At 43.0% G+C, this 22,453-nt stretch overlaps 1 protein-coding gene across 1 annotated transcript in view; it reads left to right on the forward strand.

Moving 5' to 3' along the window:
• Positions 1 to 1,509: 1,509 nt before the first annotated feature.
• The window catches only part of Kcnmb2 (potassium calcium-activated channel subfamily M regulatory beta subunit 2), a 280,382-nt gene continuing 259,438 nt past the window's right edge, over positions 1,510 to 22,453 (forward strand). The window contains exon 1 of the mRNA XM_021158826.2: positions 1,510 to 1,950. The gene's annotated coding sequence lies outside the window, so the exon portion shown is untranslated. The remainder of the gene's footprint in view (positions 1,951 to 22,453) is intronic.

The raw sequence follows: 22,453 nt of genomic DNA on the forward strand, positions 1-22,453 counted from the left end.
TCTTATTCCCTTGGAGATGAGAGCCTTGTTTTGTGTCAACAGTTGTGTGAATTGCTCCGATTACCATGAAATTAAGATACTGATGACAGTAATCAGCAGTTCTTCTGCTCTCTTTACAACTATGAATATTTAACTATTCCTGAAATGGTTTCTCTTAGATGACCAAGTGATGAGCAAAAGTTCTTTTGAAAAAAAAAAAGTTTCTTTTCTATTTGAGGAACTAAAACCAAGAAGGAACTCTTCTTTCTGTTGTAGCAATCCAGGGTCCAGGGTTATCTTTCAAAATTCAGACTGCATATTCAGGCCCAGGGTTAGCTCTAAGGAAATGATGTAAGGACACTCACTCAGAATGAAGTATGATTATGGTTTGTGATACAAAGAGGTTCTTTTTTCCTACTGAATCACATTTTATTCCCAAGAAAAAACTGTAACCAGTCAAATAACAGCTAAAATTCAAATATAATCAGGGTATATTCAAACCAGCAGCGAGGAACATGAGAAAGAAAGAAAGGAATGAAAGCAAAATCTTTGGACAGATATGAGAGCAATTCTGATACTCAGTTATTGTGTAGAAGAGGATGTGGGTCTGCTCAATGTCATACTCCCAAACAGCAAAAATGCCCACAATTAAACAGTGGCAACTTAGAGTCATGCCCCTGAGATGCTCTTCCAGAGGGTCCCTGGCAGTGGGTGTAAGATGTTCATTACCACTGCTCAATTTCCGTTCCATAGTCCAACATAGAACACTCCTGTCCATATTGCATCTGCTGGTCCCTAAGCCCCTCCCTTAGTGCCGACCACTCAGTTTCCATAGTAACTACTATATAACTATGGTTCTGAGGTAGGAAGAGAAGAGAAAGAAAAACAGAGTTAAAAAAGACTAAACCTGGGTAGTTGGAGCATTAAAACATTCTCTGGCAAGAACTTTGCTTTTGCATTCCTGTCTGGAAAAACACTTTTCAGAGAGATGTGTGTTTGCACCCACAGAATAGCCTCCTCTCTGGCCAGTGCTTCTATGTCACTACTGTGTAAAGGACCACACCAGGGCAGGGCACCCATCCCAAGCTCCTCTACCCACCTTCCATTCTTTCCATGGAGAGAGCAGTGACTCGGGAAAAATGGTGGCCTTTGCATGGAGCAAAGAGCTGTGCAGCCGAGGTGCCCCAGTGAGTTCATCTGTTTTCTGATGCATGCTGTCCATCTGACACAACATTTGAGACTTCAGGTGAGTACATGCGGTAAGGCAACCTCAGTTACCCACCACAACTTTCCCCGTTAGAAAGGATGCTCTCGCCTAGCTCTGGAAATAATGTCTTTTTCTAACTTGGGAGAGCAAGAGTCCCTTGCTGGGACTAACAGGATCACTTGGGGATTCCAAGGGTGTTTACTCCCAAGTTCACCCTCCTAGAGAAAGCTTATTTACAGGAGGAGTTCTTCCTTCCGAAGTTAGAGGATTTGGAAATCTAATCTAGTAGGCAGGGTGGCTGCAGAGCTAGGAGGGAAGTCAGATCAGGCTTGCTCCCTTTTCAGTATGAAAATTCGAAAGCAGTGGGGAAGAAATGCTGGACCTATCACAGCGATGCTAACAGACAGCCTATTACAGTATTTAATAAAAACAGAAGCAGCGTGCCTGTCATAGGCTAATAAATCCTACCTCCTGCACGCTTTTAAAAACAGTCTGAACCGGCTTCCACAGAGCTTCGGAGAACTAATCTTAAGCATGGCTGTCTAGCGTGCCTGTCACTCCTATTGTCCTTCCAAACTCTTGCAGACATTTTGAGCGAGGAGTATTAAAGCTATGAGTTAGCGAGGGTGTGACATCAATGGTCCACAAAGACAGCCAGCAGGAAAGGTAAAGATGAGGACCGGTGGCTGTGTGGAGGACTACACGGGATCGCTGTCATTAAAAATTAAGCGTGGCTTTTGAGGAAGATGTGACAACTCCTGAAGGTAGGATTTGCATGTAAAACAAAGGAATCTGTTGCTGTTTGGAGCTTTTTGTTGTCGCTGGGCTCAGCGCTGGGGTGCCTGTGGTGGGTCAGGGATTGCAGCCAGGTGCTACAGAGAGGCTTGGTTGGCTTGGGGCTCCGCGCTGACCAAAACACAAGACACACTGGGCAGTGTGAGGTTTTATGTCTGGAAAGCCTCATGGACAGGTTGGCTCCGGGCTCGATCGCAGTCTGCTGAGTGTGCACTCCACGTTGCTTTCAGTGGAGTAGAAGGCTTAGAGGTCATGGAGAAAACAGTTCTTTTCTTACCAGTGGTGCCTGATAGGCTGGGGAGGGGGCACTGAGAGAAGACTTTGGCAGGTGGGAGGCAGAGAGAGCCAAGAAAAATAGAGGAAGAAGCCGTGCTGAACTTGAAACCTGTTAGGTAAATATATCAGTGTGTTTTGGTGGTCAGAGGGTATTTCGGAAGATCGTGATGGATCTCCCTCTATAATCTACTATAAGAGAAAACTGGTTACCTCCGTCCATCTTGCATATTGAAAGGCTGGTCCACACCATTCTGTTCCTATTAATGGCTTTGCTAAAAACAGACCGGAGTTTGAGAGTAAGGAAGGGGCTTTCTCTCTGTTCCTGTTCTTGCCTTTGAGCAACTGCTGGGCTGCAGATGGGAATGGGCATTCTTTAGAGGTTAAGGACTTGACCTTTTATTTTGTTAATGAATAGCGCGAAAGCATAATCTTCCTTGAAGACAAGAGGAGCAGTTGGGTTCCACAGTCCGGGAGGAGGGGGCAATGATTAGCACTGGCAAGGAACTACATACACCTCCTTGCACTTCAGATGGGCTCTGTACAGCTCTACTAGAGAGGGAATGTAGGAACCACCCTCGGAGATTTCAGAGGCAAAAGTACAATGATCCAAACCCAATGTTTCTGCAATTTGATCTCTGGTGCCAGTTCTGTCATTGCATGTGACCCTCCGTGTGAAGTGGCAGGGACAAAGTGAATGTGTCCCTCCGTGGCTGGTGCGTTCTCTCCACTGTGGACCTCACAAACTCAAAGCTGCAAGGATAACGCTTTCTATTTTGAAAACCAAACAAACAAACAAAAAACCAAACAAACAGAAAAAACCTCTGCGTTTTGATGCATGCATTTAGCTATAACGAACACCAAAAGAGCTTCAATGATCATATTTATAAAGAATGTAACGTTCTTCACTGGTCTACAACATCTACATAACACGGTATAAATAAGTGTTGAGGACAATGTTAGTTTTCAGTTAAATGCTGGAATTAGGGTTAAGTGAGATGCTGGTCTTTTTGAGCTCCTCTGTACACACAAACTCGAGGTCATTTTCCTGTAGTTGAGAGACCTCTAGGCTTGAAGTTGGCTGGGTGTTCCTCATAGCAGAATGACAGCCATTAGTGAGCCTGGGACCTAGTCCTAGTTGGTCTTTGGGTGACCTAGAGCACATGGGTATGAGTAACTGGATATCCTGGTAAGATTGATGGTTAAGACATAGTCTCTGCTTCCTCATGGCCCGTGGAGAGCATGACCTTGACCTTGTAATCCCCATCCCCAGCCAGTTGAAGTCACCAGTGAAGACTCCATAATAGAAAAAGACAGAGCTTGGACTTCCTAAACACAAGATCTGTCGGCTGAAGTTAGCGAGTGACTGTTATTGTTTTCCTTGATTTTAAAAAGACTTTTCCTGGCTCTAGTCTGAGCAATTTCACCTGAATCTGACTGCATCAAGTATTTCTTCAAGGGGGAACTGATGGCAGGAAAACAACAGCTGAAGGGTGATTTTCTCGTAGTTACGCTCTGACACTTCACTGATAAACTAAAATGATTTCCACACAGTTCACAGATTTATAGGGAAAATTCTTCTGTTAAATCTGGCTGGTTGGTGTGTGTCAGTCTGGATTGAAACGGCCCCTCCTCCATCCCCACCCCCCAAAAAGAAAAACAGGATGAAACAGGATTACTTGGGTTTCTTTAGTCAGCTCTGAGGAAAGTTGGGCTGAGAAATTTGGACAAACAATCTACTTTGTGTGACAAATGAACACCATTGCCCATTTCGGTTGCTAGGACCAGCCAGAGCCCTCCCTCCCCCTCCCCCATCATCTTTCTCCTTCAGTTTCTGCTCCATCTAGTAATGAAAACAAAGCCTGCTCCAGCCTCACAGGAAATGTGCCTGGATCCACCCTGATATAAAAAGTAAACAGGATGTCTGTCAGTTTTCTTATGTCTTCCTCCTGGTACCAAGGCTCCCGGACTCATAGAGGTACTTGCTTTCTGTCCCTCTCTTCTACACGTGCCACTGTCACTCTGCATGTATCTACTAGATGTGACATTTCTCACCCTCACACAACCTTCTCTTCCTTCATCTCTCTACTCCCCCCAACCCTCCAAGTCCCCCTATAGAAACAAGTAGAAAGTAAGCCACAATAATATATGTGCAATATCGAGTTGATTACAGAACCATGTGTGTGATTGTGCAATATAGCTCAACTTGCAATTATAGATATACAATAGAACCCTGGGTTTCTTGTTTGTTTGCTTGCTTGCTTTTTAAGAACACATGTGCGTATAAAAAAAAAAAAAAAAAAAAAACAGGAAAATGTGCACCAAAATCTCAGCAGCCATTTCCTGTCACGGCTGTAAGTTGCACACTCGCTAAGATGTTTGGGAGAAGTGTTATCATAATAGTCCTGAGACACGTGTCATAAAGCCCACCCCATCTCCTTTTCTATCCTCGCCACTAGTCCCCCTCTTAGATCACCTCACAGTGCAGACGATGTCTTCATCTAAAATTCCAGTCATTTGTTCCCACAAGCAAGACTTGGAGCAGGTGAAGCTTCTACCCCAAGACTCCTTGGGTTCTTCTTACTATACCTTAAGGAGCTCAGCATTATTCTCTCTCAAATGTTGCCTCAGTGAAGTGTGTATGTGTGTGTGTGTGTGTGTGTGTGTGTGTGTGTGTGTGTGTGTGTAAATTTTATTTCTTTTTATATTTCAAGGTTTGTTTCTTTTTTTTACTAATTTAATTACACGTCTATGTCTGTGTGTGGGTCTGAGGCATGAGTACAGGTGCCCACAGAGACTAGAGGCATGAGACATCCCTGCATCTGGAGAGACAGGCAGTCATGACTTGCTTGAAGTGAGTTCTGGGAACGCAGTCAGGGCAGGTCCTCTATAAGAACATCAAGCACTGAAACCCTGACCTATCACCCTAGCCCTTTTCCTTGCTTCTGTAAATGGAGACCGTATTCAAATTCCTTTCCCCAGTCTCTGCTAATCTTAAAATGTTGCAGTGTTGCATGGATCAGCTTCAAATCTTCTTTATCTATGTTTAAGCTCCAAATATGTCAGATCCTACCTTGAGTTCTTCAAGACTATCCATATACATACAGATCCCAGATTCTCAGCCCTAGACTCCCTCCTGATGTAGCTAAATTCCTACAGAGCAGTTGGCTAAACATCTGGCAACTATCTCATTCCTACTATGTTCTAAATCAATTTCTGGATTTTCACTTGCTATCCTTTCCAGTGTCACTGGTAGACTGATTTTGTTATCCCCTTTCTCAGAGGGAAACACTGGAGGATTTCTTTGAAGCCACCTATTCTTTCGCAGGCCATAGTGATGCCTATACTCACTGACTGTACTTTCAGTATAGATCAATACTGTCACTGTTCCTTCTGGGGCCTTTTACCAATCCCCCAAAGGAATGGATTTTTTTCACAATTGATCACTTCTTCTGCTTCCTTCTGCTCTCATTCAACTCTGTACCCCAAATCCAGCATTGTATCAGAATTGAAACTGAATTAGGATTTCAGTTCAAAATCCCTCCACTATCTACCCATCTGCCTTCAGGTTATAGATAAAATCTTGCAGTGGTCACAAGTCGGGCACTTCTTTCGCCATTCCCAATTGGATGAGTCAACAAACCCACCCCACACTCAGATCTCATAGCCTTTGCCTCCAACATACACTTTTCCTAGAAAAGCCTGTCTTGATTCTGATTCGCACTGTTTCAGATCTCGGTTAAAAGTGCTCCTATGGAGTAGGCAGTGGCCAAATGATTGAACAAGCCCCATCTGCCATGTAGGAATTGAACGTTTTTCCTCATCAAAATCCCATTGTAATGTGAGATCCCCAGCATACATGATTTGCAACTTTGGGGCCTAAACTCTGTGCCTTGACATCCTGTTGCTTTGTACAAAGAGATGCCAAATACCTTGAAAAAGTCAAGGAGATTTGCTAAGAGGATTTTCTTCCTTCTCCCTGCACAGGAGGGAAAAACACATCCCTGATTCCAATCTGTGTCAAAGGAAATACAAATTCAATTTGATCTTATCCAAATGGTGACTTATAGTTCAAAAAGAACACTTTACACATCTCTTACAAATGACTATGGGTGTAGAAATGCCCCACCTTTCCACTGCCTGCCCTTGTTGATCCGGAAGGAATAACAAAGTCAGGATAGAATATTCTACTTGAGTCTGTATGTCTTTTTTCTGACAATAGGAACTAATCAACGGTATTCATCAGTGTTATTAATTAACAATCCACTCCCAAATCCACAGGGTCTGTTTAACAATAGTGTTCTCCTAGGTATAAAGTATGTGTTTTCAAATGACTATGTGGTAATACATGGCTTTACTGCCCAAAACTGTTAAATGAAATCACGTCCGGTAGTTTAGCAATGTTTTCGAGTCTGCAGGGTGGTGGTAAGCAGAAACCTTGGTCTGAATCTTGCTTTCACAGTGCTGTTACCTTGGGAAAGTTTTAAATCTTAGTGAGTTTCGATTTCCTCACTGGTGTTTGGTGATTAAAAAAAAATGCTTAGATCTAGATTGAAGATTTAAGACAATCATGGATGCCCCTCTCCCCCAGAAAGCCTGGAGCAGAGAACTTTAAGAAATATTTCTGGGGCTGGGGAGATGGCTCAGTGGTTAAGAGCCCTGACTGCTCTTCTGGAGGTCATGAGTTCAAATCGCAGCAACCACATGGTAGCTCACAACCATCCCTAATGAGAAACAAACTAACTAACTAAAAACCCTATGGACCAGAGCAAGTCGGGGCCTGGAGCAAACTGGGGCCCGGAGTAGGATGGAAAATGGAAGGGGTAAAAAGAAGAAATATTTCTGTTATCATTGCACTTAAGTACTAAACAGTGCCTCCCCTGTAGACATAGCATTTCCCATTGACCAGATAAGGAGACTAAGATGTGGAAAATCCTAACAAATAAAGGTCAGAGGGCTTGAAAGCTGTCATGTTGATTCTCCTTCCAGCCATGTACTCCAGTAAACAGATGATGAGGTTAACCACCTTTAATGTAATGAGTGACTGAAGGCCACTGAGGTTGGGCTTGTTCTTATGGAACTTGAGAACAGAATTTTCCTTCTATGAGCAGTACAGAAAGTATTTCTTTCCTAGGCCAAAAGTACACTCCAGTGTCTGGAAGGCAACTTCAGTGGTGCAGCCGTGCAGACTCCGATATGATGAAGCACTGGAAAAGAGCATCACACTGTGAACACATAAGAGTGATTCCCAGATCTGCCTGTTGTCTGCTCTCCAGCTTGCTGGCTGCTCAGCAGAAATGCAGATAGCAAAAGTACATAACTCATGGGGCCATGATGGTTGTGTGTCAAGACTGTGCCTGGTGAAAATAAGCGATGTACCTATAACCTATAGTGATCTCATATGAAATCACAAATATTAATTATACATATAGAGAGATTTTGTTTAAATAGTATCCTTTATGCTAGGTATGGTGACTTATGCTTTTGATCCCAGGACTCGGGAGGCAGATGCAGGTAGAACTCACTGTAAGCTTGAAGACAGTCTGTTTTACCTATTAGTTTCCAGGCCAACCAGTGCTGTACAACAAGACTCTGTCTCAAAAACAAAATACAATACACAGAATAATAACATTTTTATGGGTTTCTCACTTTGTTATGATATTAGTCACAGTCTTTTTGCTGGGTTTAAAGCCAGACCTTTGCACAAACTAGGCAAATATCTATTTCTTCTCATGAGGCTCCATTAGTGGGAAGTGTTTTCCTTGCTTTTGCTACTGCATGTCTCCATGTCCATTCAGCAGGCAGCATGTGAGTCATTAGCATGGAGATATTACACAGGAGTTCACGGCTGGGAACCATCAGACTTGTACCAGGGACAGCTTCTCCTGACACTTGTGACATTTGTTCCTCCTTATTAGACCCCCACAGAAAGCACGCATGGAGAAAACAAGGCAAAAGCCTGTTCCTTTGAGATACCAAACTCAATTTTATAAATTCAGGTACCTAAGACAGAGTACTTCAGCAAGTACCCAAGGCTCTGGCTTCAATGGTGCTGGTGTCTTTGCTCCATCAATGACTGCAGTGGCTAGCTCTCTAAGAAAATGTCCAGATGGAGGCACTATGACCACAACAGGAGGCACATGATATGACGTTGTAAGGTCAGGGCACAACCTACATGCCATTGGCAGGTGGCTGGCTTACCAATTATTCTAGACTTAGCAAGGATGTTTTATGTAAGCTGTTGAAAAACTCCCCAATGCTGAGCTCCTGCAAAGGTAAACACCCCTCCTCCCTGGTCAGCTCTGACCCCTGTCCTGCTCCATAACATCAGATTCAGGACTCGGGAAGCTCCATTCCAAAGCTAATGCTTTGGGGGTATTTCCTTCAATGTTTCGCAAATCCACCTTCGAAACATGATGAGTTCCAATTGTAGAATCCAAAAAGGTGGATATTCCATTGTTATAGAAATGTCACAGAAACTTAAAGGTTGGTTTTTAAAAGATGTTTAGGACGTAGTTAGTTTTCATTGCCAAAGTACCCTTTACATAATTCTATTCTGGCCCTTAGGTCACCACGCTGTGGGCTTTGTGGGTTCAGGGATCTCTCCTCTCCTAGCCAATCATCAGTACCCAGCAGCACTCTGGGTAGCACTTACATATTTCTCAAATGAGTCTATGACTATTAGTCTACACTTGATGTCTCAGCTGGGACTTAAGGACAGATGAATCCCGCGCCTCAACATTAGACTCTTGAGTGACATATTTATACGAATGAGCCTGGACCTGCAAGCTCTCATCTGCTTGTCTTCTTGCCCCTCCCAGGCCATGGGAAATGCTTCTCCTGAGCTGGTTCCCTCACCCCTCCTCCCTGCTGTTGGTCCCTGGATGCTGGCTCCCCTTATCTTTGTAAAGTGCTTTGCCTTCAAAGCTGACTTCAAGCCTCATGGTTCACACAGCAAACTCTTCATCCCCCTCTTCATCATAGCTAGGGCACCAGTGGAGTTTGAGTGAGGATTTCTGGGTGATTTAAACTGCTGAGGAGGGAAGGAAGGGAATACACACATCAGTAGAAAACTGGCTATAATGCCAGGGGGGTAGACTTTGGTTTAGATTGACTGCATGTGTACAACATAGGGGAGATGTCAAATAAGCCCTAATACAGATTCCCTGGCACCTTGGTGGTGTTCTTCTTAAGTGGGAGGCAAAGTCTCAAAAGGTTTTGGACCTGGAAGTCCTTTTTCAGTTTTGATCCCCTTCAGTAAAATGGGGTAAGGAAAATAGTGAAGCTCATAATAAAGTGTGTAACTGAAAAGCTAAAGAATACTTTTTGTCTCTTTATCTCTGTGTGTGTGTGTGTGTGTGTGTGTGTGCTCATGTGTACAACTGTGAGAATACGTGTCCAACCAGACACTTGAGGTGATCAGAGGAATCCCTTCAGGGTTGGTCTTAGCCTTCCACTTCCCTTGAGACCAGGTGTCTTGTTATTAAGCCAGGCTTGCTGGTCTGGTAGGTTTTTTGGAGATTCTTCCTCTGCATCCTGTATCACAGGGCAAGTGTTGTTATTTACAAATATGCACTACACCTGTGCCTGGTTTTATATGGGTTCGGATGATCTAAATCCATATCCTCACACTTGAATGACAAAACCCACTGAGCCATCACTGTTTCAGGCCTAAAGTGTAATTTTTAATCCAGTAATTAGGATGTGAATTTATTGAAAGCAGGAACTTTGTTTTTATAAAGTCCCAGGTGAATAGAATTGCATTCCCAGGTGAATAGAATTGCATTAAGAATATATATATTCTTAACCAATAGTAATAAATGAAGTCATATGTATGTCTTTAAAAATAACAGAATCAATATACTCATTCCTTTTCACCTTCTTCCCTGAGGTAAAGCTATAGAGAAAACAGATAAATGTTTTATCTGTATTTACCAGGCCTCGTGGCCAGGGATTTGGCATTCTACAAACCACATAAATCTTAATTCCATGGAATCCCCTCTGTGTGCAGTGGAATAAACAGGGCTCTTGTGAAGGAGGAAGGAAAGGGAAGTGTGCAGTATTCCGCAGTGTCTACTCGTTCCTAGACCATGTGACTCCTAAGCATCAGAGTGATTGAGAATAATTTGCAAAATCGGTGTAGATGTGTGTCTGTGAGGGTAGGTAGGTGTCAAGAGGCATCACCTTCTCTGGAGTTGGCAGTATCAGTGATCATGAGCTGCCTGACAGGTGTGCGGGGGACCAAGTCTGGGTGATTTAAACTGCTGAGGCATCTCTCCACAAGCTCCATGGGATTCTTTTCAGCAGAGAGGTGGATTTGAAATTGTTTCAAACTAATGCCCTTCGACACTGTGTGCCTGGGAATTTCCATGAGTTCTGCGATGTAGATGAGAACTTTCCACTCTTCTTTTCATTCGGTTTTTCACTGAAAAGCTCAAAAGAGTCAAGTGCCTGACTCTTACACTCTTACCCTGGAGGGAAAGTGTCTTTCCTGGTGAAACTCTTAGGAGGTTAAAAGTAGCAATTCAGGTGCAAATGAGGACTCCTGCCTTTCATCTCCTGAGGGACCTGCTCTGACACAGCAGAGGGACTGCTCAGCTCAGACTGGAGTGTCCAGTGCTGGCTTTGCTTAAGTGTTTGATGACTTCAGACCAACCAGGATTGGGCAGGCAGCTCAGTCAGTAGAGTGTGTGTCATGCAAGCATGTGGAACTGTCTAAGAGTAAGCAGGAGAGACTTGTGTGTGCTTGTCATTCCAGTTCCAGGGAGATGGAGACAGGCAGGGTCTACCTGACAGACAGCCAACCCAACTCAGTGAGCTCCAGGTAAAACTGACAATCTGTCAAGATAAAGTCCTAAGGAATGACATCAGAGGTTGTCCAGCTTTCCAGACACAGATGTGGAAACGGACCCCCCCCCACACACACACACCCTCAGAATGTGTGAGAATCAAGTCACACTCAAACTTCCTGAGGGGTTGTGTTTCTTGCTTTGCATTATTTCTATCTTCTGGTATATTTCAAATGGAGCCATCAGAAGGAGGGGGAAAAAAAAACCAACAACAAGAATTTGCAATTTGAAAAGAAAAAAATGGAGGCAAAATTCTAACAGGACTTCTGTTTCCTCTGTCCCTGTGAGAATGACTGATGATCCCTTTAACTTTGCCTCCTAGTGATTTATTTGATCCTGTAAGCTGCTCAGGAACAGTCTGTGGGGCTGTGTTTAGACAACTCAAGGTAACTATTTGCTTTTAAGATGTAAAAATAGAGCAGAAGAGGAGCCACTTCTCCACTGGAATGAATCAAAAGAGCTGTTGAGAGAAAGTGCATCTCAAGGAGAGAAGGTTGAGATAACGTATTACTAAAATTGAGAAAATATTTGGAAATGTAGAGCAAATAACTAGAGTCCCGATGCCCAGTGTACTGCCTAGAGAAAGCCCATCATCACAACCCACTTCTCCAGCCCCAGCTCCGCGTCTCCCCCAAGAGGATTTAGTCTCTGCTGAACTGAAACTGACAAAGTCAGATCTTCAGAAATCCGATGTGGCCTGATTTGTACGCCTGTTGGGAAGCTGTCTCGTGTGTAATTTTGATTTCAGACACATGATGGTGTTGAGTGTGACTGCTAAAAATGAGAGTTTCCCCTCAGACTGTGAGTGTGCCCAGGAGCCACGTTTATTTTTTAATCTATTCTCCACCCTGTAAACTTTAATTTATGGCCTTGTTCATTTAGTCATTCATTCACTTAGTCAATAATTTTTTTCCAATATCCACAACGGACTAGGCAGTTGACAATCTAGAAAATGCTAGAAAAAGAATCTTCCCCCACCCTATGGAAAAGAAGGAACAAGTGAGATAGTGGTAGGGGTTAGAGAAGACATTCTCTGTGTGTGTGTGTGTGTGTGTGTGTGTGTGTGTGTGTCTTATACTGGTGCAGGTAAGGTAGAGTAGAGTGATGATCAGAAACATCAGACTAAAACAGAGAAGACAGAGGTGGCAGAGATGGGTACTGAAAGACAAAGATGGGAAAACATGGTTTCATTCATGTAGGAAGCTTTTGATAAGAAAACAAAAAACAACAACAACAAAAAAAAAAAAAAACAAAAAACAGTAAGAAAAATAAACTGACTAGTGGAAAAGAACTCTGTGGCAGAGAGAAAGAGAGAGAGTCTGGGTCCTAACTGAGGGCTAGAGTGATTCAAAGGCAGGAACCAAGAATGTGAGTGATCAGATGGAGAGGTAGAGAAGAGTGTAGCCTAATAGGACCTTGCTGCTTCCAATACTCTCACTATGATGGAAAGCCACACTCAGTACTTAGCAGGGACCTGATGTCTGGGAGAGGCACAGGGATGTGCACTGCTATAGGTGAACCAAGTGCCAGCTAGAAGGCCTATGCAGGAGCCTGGATGGAAGGGGACAAAGGGGCCGGAAGAAGTGGGGTAAGGACATTATATTGCAGAGTTGGCAATGGGCTAAACACGGGGTTGGGGCATGAGAACAGCAACAGGAGGTAAAGGGTAACAGGGTCTCAGGCTGGGGCGGGTTCAAGTTTAGGGACACAAGAGCAGGGCTAATTTCCTTCATATTAAAGACTTTGAAATTGAAATCTTCACCTACTGCTTGCTCACTTCTCTCTCTCTCTCTCTCTCTCTCTCTCTCTCTCTCTCTCTCTCTCATGACTTTTTCCTTTTTGATTAAAACAACCAATTTTCCTTCCTTCTGAAGATCCGAACTCTTGTTTTTCTAATTGGATACATTTGTTTACATTTCAAATGTTATCCCCCTTTCAGTTTCCCTTCTGCAAGCCCCCATCCCATCCCCCTCCCCCTGCTTCTATAAGGGTGCTCCCCACCCACCTACTCACTCCTCACCACCCTAACATTCCTCTACACTGGGGCACGAAGCCTTCACAGGACCAAGGGCCTCCCCTCCCACTGATGCCAGATAAAGCCCCTTCAGCTCCTTCAGTCCTTCCCCTAACTCCTCCATTGGAGTCCCTGTGCTCAGTCCGATGGTTGGCTGTGAGCATCTCCATCTGTATTGGTCAGGACAACCTTTCTTTTTATTGGACCCTTTTTAGCCTTCTCTTAATTTTATAAACTTTTTCACTATTTGCATATCCCATCGATCTGCATATGCCTCCCAGACCATCTCTCAGGCCGTTACCTTGCTGCCCAACCGAAGTCCTGTGGTGACTACTTCCTAGTAGACATTTCCTTACGGTGGCCATCTTTAGGTCTCAAAACCCAGCTAGCTAAATTAACTTTTGTCAAGACCTGGTAAGTCTATCCTGTCTCTTTTACCTAATCCACATACCACCGAAGTCCCTGATTTTGAAGCCAGTAGTTGTCTTTATGCCTTCTTTCAGCCATAGACCTGATTGTCCTGAGATGTCTGAATTAATTCTTATCTCAAATTATCTTTTGGCTGTCTGCCTTTTCCTCCTCATACAAATAATGCCCTTGTGCTCACACCCAGATGACTTAGCCTCCTCCCCTCCCATCTGATATTTTTCAAATCACTGTCATTGAGTAATATGTTACAAGAATGATTTCGAGAACTTAAAACAAAACAAAACAAAACCCACTCACACAGGTGTCCCATATAGAATTAAAGTATTTTGATTAAGATGTAGAGATTTTCAAAAGATATCTATCACATATAAATTTTGAGAAAACCAATTCTGGTCTCATCCTGCCCCATTCTGGTCTTCACAGTCCTCAAAAGTAGAAGTGGGACCCTGACCGTGAACCTTCAGTGACCACAGGCTTTGTCTTTCACTTAACCCAGCAAATAAAGTCTTATGACTTGGGTGTCTAGAGCCTCTAATATCTGGAGTTCAGACAAATTCCAAACTATTCTTCACCCTTCCCACCCTCACGTTCGACCCACCAAACAAGTCTTGTTCTATTCACACCTGTCACTTGCTTCTCCCCATAGATTTCAAACATCTAGGGAAGGGCTCCATCTGCTCTCAGGCTAAGCTCTATGAATCCCCACAGTCTACAGTAGCCCTCATTGACAAAGATGCTGCTTCTGTCTGATTTTCTTTTATGTCCATCCTTTGCCCTGTAGGTTGGCAGGAATCTCTACAGTTTTGAACTCTGTCTGTAGGATCCATCATTTTGTACCTAGTGTATCATTTTCTTATGTATAAATGTCTGTTTCTGTTTTCTACTTACACATTAAAGATAGAAAACTACATTTTATAAAATGATAGACTGGTACAAAGTTGATTTTTGATCCCAAATCAATCTAATGTTTGACTTTGAACAAATAATTTATCTTCCCTGTTCATTAGAACAGTATCACAGAATTTCAGACAATGTAAGTTAAAATGTTTGATAAAAGACACTTACAAAATGACCAATATTTGATGACTTTCTTCAGTAAACTTTGTCATTTAATTTTATCAAGTAGACCTCTGTTTTAATGTGCCTTCATTCAAAATACTCCATCCAAACTGTGTGCACTCATGATAGGACAAAGTCACACCCTTGCACAGTGAGCATGTATTCAAGTGTAACCAAGATATCCATTATTGGTCCTAAGAAAGAGTGAAGATTTGAAGTTGGAGATAGGGAACAAACAGCATTAGGCTAGCCTGCAGTCCAACCTTGCATGTTCTCTTTCTTGAGAGCAGGAAAGCTAAGAGCAAGTTTAAGATTGCAGGAAAACACTGTTTTCTAATGAAAGCATCTGTTAAGTAAAGGTCAGCAGAAAATCAACAGCACCCTCTGTCTCTCCCCCCTCACCCTCAGGCTGGGATTCCCTACCCCCATCCCCCACCCCCTCCATCCCCCCCCACCCCTCACCCTCACCCCCACCCCCCACATCACCTCACTTGGAGTCCACACCATCCATCCCACATTCTGCTCTGGCTTCCTTTGTCATTACTCAAAGTTCAAAAGATGTCTACAATGCAACTTTAAGGAAAGATAAATACCCTTTGGTCTTTACAGGCTATTTTTCTTCTCCTTGTGCTACTATGAAAAGAAGAAAAAAACCCACAGACAATTAACCTCAAGGAAACTCTTGACTTAAGAAGGTCAGTATTGTACTGATGTAGAGGTGACTGAGACAGGAGAGATCCCAGGATATTTTCATGGTCTTACTTTAACACTTGAGGTTTTATCAGCCCAAGGCAAAAGTCCAAACTTCCTTTTTTAAAAATGACGTTCTCCACCAAATCATTTTCGAAAGAAAGTGCCCGGGGATTTTAGGTTATTCACAGGTGCAACAGCATACAGAGAGTTAAGAATGATTGAATGTCATGAGTAGGTTCACAGTACATTGAACAATTTCATACAAAAGAAAGGTTACAAACAGGAGCTGAGAGATTGGTGAAACTCTGGAGCAGTATCAGTATGGAAAGGATCCAGACTCCTTCACTCGCTTGTATCACAGTTAAGGCATCACTCATGTCCACTGGCATCTCTGTGCCTCAGTTTCTTCGGTGTAAAATGGGACCATATCTGCACCACACAACTTTGTATGAGTTAAAGGAAGTCACATGTGCAAAGAGGCTGCCGCAGTGCAGGTCACCTGTGTCTGACATTATGATGGTGGGGGTTGACTGGAGTGTTAACGGTTATAGAGTTCAAAGCTGAAGGGCTTTGGAATTCAAAATTTGACTTTATTGGTTCAGTGGCAGATTGGGGATGATTTTTCACAAATGGCTAGAAGTCCAAATGCAGCTGGGGTGATATTAAAGCACGGAGCAGGTGGTGGTGTAGAGGCAGACAACTCATTCAAAGAAAACAATCTCTCCATGGAAAGAGTAAGGGCAAATGACCAAGGTCCAATAAGGACACAGGACAGGTTCAAATTTTCTTTCCAGATGCTGGCTGTGGGCTGAAGAGATAGCCCAGCAGCTAAGAGGATTCCCTGTGCAATAGTGAACAAATCAGGTTTCCTTCAAATACATTTAACTCTAGCTCTGAGAGATCCGATGTCTTTTCTGGGCCTGCACATGCAAGCCTATGTACGTGCACATATAAGCACATGCACGCATATAAACTCACACACATATATGTACACACACTGAGGGAGGGAAGACACAGAGACAGAGATACAGATAGACAGAGTCATACAGAAACAGAGAGAGACAGAGAGAGGTTAATTAAATATTTTTTTAAAAATCTTTCCCTGCTGTGTGGATGGCTCATTGACACCTTCTTTCCCATCCTTATCGTGCTGTGTAGACAGCACATTGATATCCTCTCTCCCATCCTTATGTTGCTGTATGGATGACACATTGCTACCCTCTCACTTATTCCCCACCCTTCTCCTAGTGGTAAGTTCATTATTCTCACCCCCAGCAGTGGACAGAAAACTGAAAGACACAAAGCACAATGAGATCTCTAGAGCTGGAGTCTCTCACCAGCCCCCACTAGCTCAAAATAGGGTCCACACTGTTTGGTTTAGCTATGAAGCTATCACTTCTGCCTTTGGAACCTGAGTCAGAGCTAGGCCATTTCCAGGGCAAACCAAGGAGGAGGAAACTCCATGCAGAAACATTCATTTTTATATAACCACTTGCTAATAATTCCTTCCAAATACACATCATATTACATATATCAATACCATACTGTGTAGGCCAACAGGCACCTTGCATGATACAAGCCATCCCTATGGATTGTGAATGCTCTGCTAACTTAAGTACAGATGAACCCTAAAATCCCCATTTCTTGCACTTGAGAAAACTGAGACTCAGAAAAAGTGATTATTTTGTCCCAGAGTTCAGAGATGGACCAGTCATTCACACACTTGCTTCCCAATTGAGAAGACTTGAACTCACATCCCCAGAACCCATTATCAAAACCCAGTGGGCACCTGTAAGCCCAACACTGAGAGACAGGAGACAGATATGGGAGTTTTTCTAGAAGTTTGAGTCCAGCTGATCTGGCTTATATGCTGAAATATTAGGTCACTTAGAGACTGTCTCAAAACAAAAGGTGGGAGATATGACGATTGACATTTCAAAGTTGTCTTCTAATCTCTATATGTGATCCATGCCAATATACTTCATTCAGGTGCATTCATTCCTATTCACAAAGCTATGCATGTGCATAGCACACACACACACACACACACACACACATACACACACACCATAGGGGTGGAGTGTAGGTGACCAGAAAAGAAAACCAAGTGTGTGAGTTGCTTTTGTGGCTTTGCCAAAATATCTGAGATAAACAATTTAAGGAGGGAAACGAGGCAATTCTTGGTTCACAATTTCAAACCATGGTCACTTGAGGTTGGACCAGCACAGTTATAAAAGGGTATTTGAGGAAAGCTGTTCACCTTGCAGCTTCCAGGAAACAGAGTCAGGGAAGTCAGTGTATACACACCCAAAGCACACTGCCAATGGCTACCTCCTCCCATTATACCCCTCCTGATCCCCACCACCTCCTTGTAATTTCATCTAATTACAAATCTATCAATGGGTTAATCTACTGATGAGGTTAAAAACCCTGGGGCACAGACACTTCCCCAAAGCCCATCAGTTCTCACCTAAGGCTTTAACCCATAAGTCTTTGGAGGACATTTGAGACTCAAGCCATAAATTCAAGTGAACATAGAAGCCTGGTTGTCAAGAGGAGAGAGAACTTCATGGAGGCGACTGGGAAACAAACTGTCGGTCCCTAAAAAGTCTTCCCAGAGGATAAAGATCTTCAGATTTGTTTTTCCTACACAGTAACAACAACCAAAGTCATTTCAGTCCTTAACGGGAACAGCATCAGGGAGGCAAGAAGGAGGAACGAAAAGATGCACATGGCATAGCTTGACAGATAAAGGAAGGAATCATTTGGATAAAGAGGGGTTGGTACATTCATAGGATCCTCAGACAGAACAGGCAATGAAGTGGACAAAGCTGAAGAATCAGCAGCGGTTAATGAATGAGCCAGAACCCCAGCACACTGGAATTCAATTCTTTCCCCTTTTAACTTAAGACTCAACTTCAGACACCCAGATAAATTGATCTCTGACCCTCATCTGTGGCAATTCTGATTACAGTTTTCTGCACAGATGAGCCCATCATTTTATCTACTAGGTTTGTTTTGTTTTGATTTTTGGTGTTTTTAATGTGTGAATAGCTATTATAGCCATTCCTTAGTACAGGTGGGCACCAGACCAAGACAGGATAGGTGTCAGCTGTTGGGCATGAAGGCTCCTTCCTCTGAGATGAGGGCAAGGAAGTATTGGCTAGAGAAATAAGAACAGAGCAAAATAAGAGCAGAAGCATTTTGAAGGAAGAAGGCTGAGTGAGCTCCCAGTGGTGTTCTCAGAGTAAGAAGACAGACAGAGGTTAGATAGGAGGCAAGAGGGAGCAAGGTGGGTCATGACCGAAGTGTAAACTGTCTCCAGCCCCTCTGAGCATCTGAATGAAGGATAGGATTCTTTCCAAGTACCTGTGACGCCCTAGACTTAGTCTCCAACACAGACTTTTTAAAGGCATTAGAGCAGGGGCATTTCTCCTCTCAACAGCTTTGGCTGGCATTTCCTGGAGATACACAAAAAAGCAATACTACCCCTTTATTCCTCTTAGGAGAAAGAAAAAGAATTTATAATGAGAGAAATTCCAAAAAATAAACAGTTATGAATAACCAGGAAGGATGCTACAGCAGGCTGTCGTGAGAGAGAGATCTGAGCTATAGATTCTGCTGTCTGTAAATGATTCAAAACTGGTCCATGAAGACCAGAATCTCGGAGACTGCCCCCCACCTCCTCCCACACATGTGATAGATGAACTGACATGCAAAGAGGGCCTGAGACTTGGCCACCATCAAGGCAGCAAGCACCAGGAAACCTGGATATTGAGACATGTGAATCACATCCACGCCTGGGGCTCCCCTCCCCACTTGGTGGTTGAGCTTCTCAGTTAGCAAAATGCCTGTATTTGTTCTGTGAGGATTAATAAGAAAATCCATAAATTGTTTTTTAGTGCTTTGCAAGAGAAATGGGGGAAAGTTCAATTTCTTCTTCATTGCTATTATTACATGGATCAGATTGAATTCCTGTATCTCTTAAGAGTTTCTTATAACTAGTGCACGTTCCCATTTTAAAACAAGACAGTTTTAAATTCTTCATAGAATATATAGATATAGAGTGTAATAATTCAGTTGCTATACTTGGTACATTGTTAGAAATCCAGACACACAGAGAACGGAAAAGTCTTCAAGCCTAAACAAGCAGCAAAGTACAGCCTACTAGAACATCCAAAGATGATTTTAGAAAATTAAGAAGCAGTACATACAGAGGCAAGGTCAGTGAGTTCCTCCTAGCAGCTACTCCGGCTCTGAGAGATAAATGGACCTACCATCTCTTTGACCCTTTTCATTTCTGATTTTAGTCTCAATTTTTGCCATCATTTAATTAATTTTGCCATCATCAATTTAGTCCCATCATTTTACCAAAGCTCAAAAACAAAAAAAAGCCACAATGGGCCATGGTCTTAGAACATTATAAAAAGAATTACAAATAAGTTTCAGTTTCAAATTCTTCATCTTGGAATGGGAGTATGTAAATATTGTTGTGTTGGCTTAGTTTCAATGGGCTATCACTACTTTTTTTGGCTGCATCCAACCAGTTGCTAAGGTTGAAAGCCCTGCTCCCTGGCCTATAGCTCCAGGCAAGGCAAGGGCAATATCACTGTACTTTTGGACCAATGTGCCTGGGTGTCTTTCTTTTGTGTGCACAATAACGTGGACTAGTAAGGGAGAGAAGGATAAAGGAAGAAAGCTGACAGCAGGGGAGAATACACAGAGTAAGAGGGGCAACTGGAATCTCCTTTGTATTTTGCACTTGGCCCTTGAGTTTATAAGGCTCTTGTTGCTATGGACACAAAGGCTAAGAGAACAGTACTGGTCTGGGCATTTGAGAAATGGTCTAAAAGATGGAGACTACAGTGAGCACAGTGTTTTGTCTCTGGACATCTCCTGCAAGGTCAGAAGTGAGGGAACACTTTTCTCATAAAGGAGAAAAAATAAGTAACTTTTTTCTTCTCTGAGTTAGACTTAAGCAGTTTTGATGATTTTCATGTGTGTTTTTATCCTATTTTAAAAATAGCGTAGTATTCATTTACAGGTCTCGTATTCCATATCAAAACACGGGAGTCTTGGGATTTTTCTCAGCCTTTGAAATTCTCAATTATTTTACTGTTAGTGTAGTCTTCTGTTTGATAACTTTTCTAAAAGTAATTCTGTCTAGACATGTACTCAGAATTGGAAAAGAGACAGAAACATCTAGATGAGTCAAGAAAGAAAACGTCTTATCCTCGAGGGAGAAGGGGGGCTGGAGGTTACATGAGTTGACAGGAATCCACACTCATGAGATCAAAGGAACAGGCAGAACTGCCCAGGCCAACGAATGTGTGACGAGAGGATGGAAAATGGAACAGAGGAGTGGGGTGCGCGCGCACACACACACACACACACACACACACACATGCATTGTGAAGAGAGGCAGAACTGGATTCATAGAGCAATGACAAGTGTAGACAATGCAGAAGCCAACAGCAAAAATATGCCATTGCCCAGTGGGGTCAGTGGGGTGGTATGCTGCAGCCTGGAACTTGCATAGAGGCTGACTCAGATCCCGAACATGCTGCTCAGCCTCCGTTCACTTCCTGGATTGGACTTCCTTGAGGGCCCATTGTGGTCCATGTGGCCACTGAGGGCAATGTGTAGATCAGTGGTCCTGATGTGGTCAGGAACCTGGTTGATGTCTATGGCTCATATTACTACCAAAGACCATGATCTATGCTGAGGCCCAGAGCCACATGAATGTCCATGGGCTGTGCTCCCATCAGGGACCATGTTACTGTGGGTGGCCTGCTTTGTCACTTAAGGCCATTGTGAGGTTCATGATCCTATGACAGCTGGGGCCATGTTCACGGTCTGGGCTGTCTCCAGACTACCACTACCACTGGCTGTAAAGTGCAAGGAAGCTACTTTGGCAGTGAGATTGATGGCTGCAGACTCACAGTTGAGAAAGAGGGACATGGAAGGCTTCTGTGACCCCTAACCTCCCTTCCCTTAAAAGTAACATTCTAAACAGGAAGCCATTGAAGAGAACCCTTAAAAAGTGTGATAAGAATGCTGATGTGTAGCTCTCTACTGCAGGTGGCTACTGGAAATGGTGTGGGAAGGAAAGGACCCAGTTCTATTTAAAGGACAGGTCACTGAAAAATTTGACCATGATCCAGTGAGTTTGTAGATAACACAAATTGGACTTATGATTTTGCTGTTGTTGTTTTGTTTCCGGGAGTGGGGGGGTAGGGTCACAAGGGTTGGTCAGAGGGACAGAGAAAATAAAAGAGTGTGATTGGCATGTATAATGTGAAATTCCCAAAGAATCAATAAAAATATCATGTTAAAACTATAAATAAAACATTTTAATGGGAGTTTTTGTCAATGGAGGTTTTGACATAACAGGTATTAATTATTCAAAGCTATGTTTGTCTCTACTCTGATTTCACACACATAGTAATGGCCTCACAAACGCTCAATACTGTTCTTGCCATCAATTATTCAAATGTTGTTCTGGTTGTCATTCTAATTTGACACACATGGGAATGGCCTCACAAACATTTGAAAATATCTTTAATTTTCCACAGTTTTTTCTTCCTCTCAAAATTAAACCTTTGTACTTTTGTGATAAGGAAACACATACAAATTCAAACTGACAGCAACTCATGGGTTTCTAATACTCGTGGCTGCCCTGGGATACATCACTCAGTTTACAAAACTATTATTAATGGCCTGCTTAAGGACCGTTTTATTTCAAATTAGCCAGATTATGCAGACATACTGATGTCAGCTATGTCATCCACTGGGGTGGGGGGGGCAGAAGGGAGGGAGAGAGAGAGAGAGAGAGAGAGAGAGAGAGAGAGAGAGAGAGAGAGATGCAAAAGGAAAAAACAGAAAAGAAATAGACAGTGAGTGAGAGAGGAACTTGGGAAAGTATTAGTGAGATTCTTTCATTTTGTAATTTCAGATCAACCAAAAATACTTCACATTTTTCAACTTTGTACTATTTATTTGAAATCCTTCCTCTAAATGGCTAACCTTAAAGCTACAGCATTAGTATTGGCAACAAGGCAGGTGGGAAGCAAAGCAATTGACAGGCAATCAGGAAGCCTGGAGCTCAGAACCTCCCTGGGTGACCAGGAAACACTGACAACCAAAGGCAAGAGG

The sequence above is a fragment of the Mus caroli genome, chromosome 3, assembly GCF_900094665.2.
Source record: "Mus caroli chromosome 3, CAROLI_EIJ_v1.1, whole genome shotgun sequence".
In the NCBI taxonomy this organism is placed as follows: domain Eukaryota; kingdom Metazoa; phylum Chordata; class Mammalia; order Rodentia; family Muridae; genus Mus; species Mus caroli.